The sequence below is a fragment of the Molossus molossus genome, unplaced genomic scaffold (assembly GCF_014108415.1).
Source record: "Molossus molossus isolate mMolMol1 unplaced genomic scaffold, mMolMol1.p scaffold_m16_p_2, whole genome shotgun sequence".
NCBI lineage: Eukaryota > Metazoa > Chordata > Mammalia > Chiroptera > Molossidae > Molossus > Molossus molossus.
The window spans coordinates 45,536,690-45,542,502 of NW_023425355.1; the positions used below are offsets into that span (position 1 = coordinate 45,536,690).

The 5,813-nt window shown below is 41.7% G+C and overlaps 1 pseudogene; it reads left to right on the forward strand.

Annotated features, from left to right (window-relative positions):
• Window positions 1–4,187: 4,187 nt before the first annotated feature.
• LOC118636804 lies at window positions 4,188–4,380 on the forward strand (annotated as a pseudogene).
• Window positions 4,381–5,813: the final 1,433 nt, after the last annotated feature.

Consider the following 5,813-nt stretch of genomic DNA (forward strand, 5'->3'; position numbering starts at 1 on the left):
TTTGTGTCCTATCATGTTGTCTATCTTTGAGAATGTCCCATGTGCACTTGGGAAGAATGTGTATTCTGTAGTTTTGGGGTGTAATTCTCTGTAGATATCTATTAAATCCATTTGGTCTAGTGCTTCATTTAGAGTCTCTGTTTCCTTGCTAATTTTTTGCCTAGAGGATCTATCCAGAGCTGTCAACGGGGTGTTGAAATCCCCTGCTATGATTGTATTTTTGGCCATTTCTCCTTGGAAGTCCTCTAGAAGATTTTTAATATATTCTGGTGCTCCCATATTGGGTGCATATATGTTTATCAAGGTTATATCTTCCTATTGGATAGATCCTTTCAATATTATGTAGTGGCCCTCTTTGTCTCCAGTTATGGTCTTCATTTTGAAATCTATTTTATCAGATATGAGAATTGCTACCCCAGCTTTTTTCTTTTTGCTTTCCATTTGCTTGGAAATTTTTCTTTCCATCCCTTCACTTTCAACCTATGTGAGTCTTTTGTTGTGAGGTGGGCCTCTTTGAGGCAACATATAGATGAGTCATGCTTTCTTATCCAATCAGCTACTCTGTGTCTTTTTATCGGAGCATTCAGTCCATTTACATTTAAGGTGATTATTGATATGTACTTATTTATTGCTATTTTTGTGTAGTGTGGTTCTATTTTTCTTCCCATTTCTACTGCTAATTACAGCAGTCCTTTTAACATTTCTTGCAGTGCTGGTTTGGTGCTAATGTATTCCCTTAACCTTTTTTTTGTGTGGGAAGCTCTTTTATGACCTTCTATTTTGAATTATAGCCTTGCTGTGTAGAGTAGTCTTGAATTCAGATTCTTGTTTTTCATGACTTTGATTATTTCATGCTATTCTCTTCTGGCCTGTAATGTTTCTTGTGAGAAGTCAGCTGAGAGACTTATGGGGTTCCCTTTGTAGATAACCTGTTGCTTATCTCTTGCTGATTTTAGGATTATCTCTTTGTCTTTAATATGTGGCATTTTAATTACTATGTGTCTTGGTGTGGGTTTGTTTGGGTTCTTCTTACTTGGGACTCTCTCTGCTTCTTGAACTTGAATGCCTTCTTCCTTCACCAAATTAGGGAAGTTTTCTGTCACTATTTTTTTGAATATATTCTCTATCCCTTGCTCATTTTCCTCTTTTTCGAGGACTCCTATGATGCAAATATTATTACGTTTCCAGTTGTCCCACAGTTCTCTTTAGCTGTCTTCCTGTTTTTTAATAGTTTTTTCCTTTTGTTTTTCTGATTGGTTGATTTTTTTCTACCCTGTCTTCTAATTCACTGATCCGGTCCTCAGCTTCCTCTACTCTGCTTTTTAAACCTTCCAATGTGTTTTTCATTTCTGATATGTCATTTTTTTTTATCTCTTCTTGTTTGTTTTTAATTTCCAATTGGCTTATTTTCAGTGTGTCTATGTCCTTACTCATGCTGTTCAGCTTCCTCAAGATCATGGCTCTGAATTCTAGCTCTGTTAACATGCCTAATTGCTCCACATTGATCTCATCTTCAGTGGAGGTCTCTTGCTCTTTCATTTGGCTTCTGTTTCTGTGTTTCACCATTTTTGCTATCACTGTGGGCTTTGGGGCCTGTCAAGTTTTCCCTGTGGGTGTTGGTGTTCTGCTGTTTGTGGCTCCCTCTCCTGTGTTTAGATGAGCGAGGGAGGACCCACGTTAAACACCACTGTCAAGTCTTACTTTCCTGGTTAAAGTTGCCAGCCCAGGAAAGGTACTGTTATCATCTAGTTTTTTGCCTGGAGGCTAGCAGTGGAGGTTACTTGATGAGTTTTGGGTTGCCAGTAGATTGAAATTCCCTCAGGTGCTCAGCACAAGGGGATTTCACGTGGGTGGGGCAGATGCTGGTTGTTAATGAGCTTCAATTAGCACTTCAATGGCCCACAGGGTGGGGTTGGATCTCTGAGCAGGGGCTACTGCCTCTCCCCTGAGCCCTGTCAAGGAGCAATATGGGCACCGTCCTGTGTGGCTGCACTCAGCAAAAGCTCTGAGCGCCCTCCAAATCCCGAGTGTCCCACACAGCTCCAGTCCAGTCTGCCCTCTCTCTGCCGGAGCCCAAGGTGAGTGACTGTGGCTTTTTTAGCCTCTGTCCCGGCTCTGCGCTGTGGGGCCGCCTGGGAGTGTAACTCGACGGTGCCGCTCCCAGCTAAGGCCATTGCTGAGCTGCTGACCCTGGACTCCCAGCCCCTGTCTCGAGCCTTTGCAAGCCTACCAGGATGGAGTCAGTGTTCCTCGTTATATGGTCCTCGCAAGCTGCTTTTCTGTTGATTTTTCCCATCAATTTGTCTGTGTTATAGTTGTAATTCCAGTTTGGTTCTGGGAGACGGTCTGTGTAGCTTCCTTTCACTCTGCTGCCATTTTTCCTATTCCCCCCATCCGCGCACCCCTAGCTCCCTTATGTGGTCGTCGGGTGCACCACCCCCCGCAGTTCAGCTTGTCAGAGCAGGGTGGGTTGCTCCTGGGAGCTGCGGCGGGCGCTGGTGGCCCCAGGGTTCGCTCACCGCGGTTGCAGCAGACGCTGTCCATGGGCCGGACCTAGGGTCTCCCCATACCTCTTGTTAAGTAATACATAGAAACAAAAGCAGGGAGGCAGACAAAATTAGGAGACAAAGAAACATGTCCCAAATGAAAGAACAGAACAAAACTCCAGGAAAAGAACCTAGCAAAATGGAGATAAGCAACCTAACAGATGCTGAGTTCAAAACACTGCTTATAAGGATGCTCAGTGAACTTAGTGAGAACCACAATAAACTTAGTGAGGTTCTCAAGAGCATAAAAAAGGACCAATCAGAAATGAAGGATGCAGGTCAGATATGAAGGAGGCACTAACTAAAATAAAAAATAATTTACACAGATTCAATAGTAGAATAGGTAAAACCAAGAAGCAAAACATCGATTTGGAATATAAGGAAGCAAAAAGCACCCAATCAGATAGCAAAAAGAAAAACAAATCCCCCAAAATGTGGATAGTGTAAGGAGCCTCTGGGACAACTTCAAGCATACCAACATTTGCATGTTGGGGTTGTCATAAGGAGAAGAGAGAGAACAAGAAATCGAAAACGTATTTGGAGTAATAATGGCAGAAAACTTTCCTAATTTTGTGAAGGAAACAGACATAAAGTCCAGGAAGCACAGAGAGTCCCAAACAAGATGAACCCCAAGAGGCCCACACCAAAACACATTATCATCAAAATGCAAAATATTCAAGACAAAGAGAGAATCTTAAAAACAGCAAGAGAAAAGCAGTTAGTTACCTAAAGGGAGTTCTCACAAGATTGTCAGCTGATTTTTCAAAAGAAACTTTGCAGGCCAGAGGCCATATAGAGAGTTTTCCAGACAAGAAAAAGCTAAAGGTGTTCATCATCACCAAACCATTATTATATAAAATGTTGAAGGGTCTTCTTGTAGAAAAATATAAAAAATATGAACAAACAAAATATCATTGAATACATAGCTATTGACAATTGAATCTAAACAAAATGAACAGGCAGATCGGAAGCATTCTCATAGATTCAGAGAATATTTTGTTGGTTGCCAGATGGGAGTGGGGTTGAGGGAATGGGTGAAGGGATTAAGAAGTACAAATTGATTGTTAGACTGACAAATATCAAAGGGAAGGGGGAGTGGATGGTGAGAAGTGATAAACCAAAGAACTTATATGTATATATGCATAACCAATGAACGCACACAACAGTGTCGGGAAAGCAGGAGGGGGGCGAGAGTGGGGAGGAAGGAGTCAATAGGAGAAAAATGAGGAACATCTGTAATACATTCAACAATAATAATCCATTTTTTTTAAATTACTAAAATAAAAAAAAATTATTGAACTCAATGAATTTGCAATAATGAGTATTTTTTAAGGACTTTAATCTCATGAATTTTTATAATGCTACTAACCATAAAAACTAATTACATTGGCTTAAATTATAAGTTCCACATGCTTAGTTGACTTTATGTCCTTAAAGTCATCTTAAACTTGGTTAATTAGTAAATATTCTTTGGCTATCTGGACAATTTCTAAGCAAGAAAAGTGTACAAAGCATTGGTCACTACGCTTAATTTTTATTTACCCTGTTCCTTATTTATATAATAACTATAAATTAAAAAGGTGAAAAGCCTTTTCATAGTATTAATATATGTTTATTGTTACTTTAAAATTGCATACATATACAACATGAATAGCTCTGTCTAGTGATTCTGTCCAGATGATGTAAGGGAGCATAGGGCTCTGCCCTGTGATATACAGTCCCTTTCCACAAAATTGGAGAGGAAGCTGACTTTGTTTCTGTGCCTGCATATTCTTACAGTTTCTCAGGATCCTGTGGCCAATGACTGAGGAGGCAAAGCATGTAGGAAACAGATAATAGAAACAAAATAAAAAATATTATACAATATGAAATTTGTGTTGGTTGACAAAAAGTACTAGTCAGTTCTTGATTTTTTGGCTTCTAGTTTTCTTCATAAGAAAACAAGTTTCAGTTGTTTGGTTGGTTCTTGGGTAAAGATAACTGGCTCAGTTTAGAGTAGTAGGTGTAATAGTTACAGAGAGAAATGAACATACAGTAGATAATGGATATAATTTATGTATTTGTTTATTAGAAGAATCATTACACTTTTATTAAGAAAATAAATTCAAGGTCAGCGGGCAAGATAGCTGAAGCCTGAGGAAGCCCCACCCACTTGCTCCAAACACAGAACTGGACCTGAGGCTAAACTGCAGAACTTTTAACTTGAAAAACTACGTAAAAGTAGCTGAAAGTAGCTGTCTGGAAAGGAGAGGAGAGAGGAGAAGACTGTGGAGTAGATAAGTAAACTTGCACAGCTGCTCAGAGTGGCATAGCTTTTTTTTTTTTTGCGGCATAGCTTTGAAGATGGAGGGAAGGTGCCGCAGCACAGCTCCAGCCCCCTGGGAAAGGAGGAACTCAAGCACCACATAGAGATCGCCAAAGGAGAACAACAGGGAAGGGACGGGGAGCACATGTGGTGCCCACTGAAAGAATCCCATTCCTCCCCACATTTAGCAAAGAGGAGGTGCCCCTCCCCACACCTGGGGAACAGCTCGGAGCTGAAGATCCGCACCCCAGCGGCAGTGCCTACGTGCTGGGGATTCGGACATTGGACTGGCAGAGAGGCTGAGTAGAACCCCTGCCCTGAATAACAGCATAGAATGTAGAGCAGGAAATCTGCATCCCAGCGGCAGAGACTGATGCATTGGGAATTCAAATGTCTGGCTAGGTGGGAGCTTGTGGTAGCACCACCCAATGCATACTGGCCTTGCTGAAAGACTCAAGAGCCAAGCAAGGCATTTATTTTTTTCTTCTTTCTTTTTATTACCTTATTTTTTCTATTCTCACCTGTTTGAAGTAGGGTGCCAGAAACTGAGGCAGAACCGAGGCATTGCAAGGAGAGGAAGAGTCTGCTGCCTCTCTTGCAAGTTACAGGCACCACCCCCAACACAAATCTGAGTAAACTACTCTGACTGGACCTGATAACTTGCAGAGCTCAGTGCCATGGTTGGAGGGAAAGCAGCTCAGAATAAATACATAGAAGTGGCTAGCCCCGAAGGCAATCCAGCCTCTGGACTATAAAAGCCCAGCTCATAGTCCTACCTGGGACAATGCCCTGAAGGGATCCAGCCAGGAGACCAAGGACCAGCAGGGACAGTGATTCACATTGGCCTACACCAGAGAACTTCCCAAAAGGACAGGGACCCACACCCAAGGGGCCAGACTCAACTACAATGAAGAAAACTCCAGTGAGCTCCATAAAAAGCAGATTCAAGGGTCAAAAGGGAT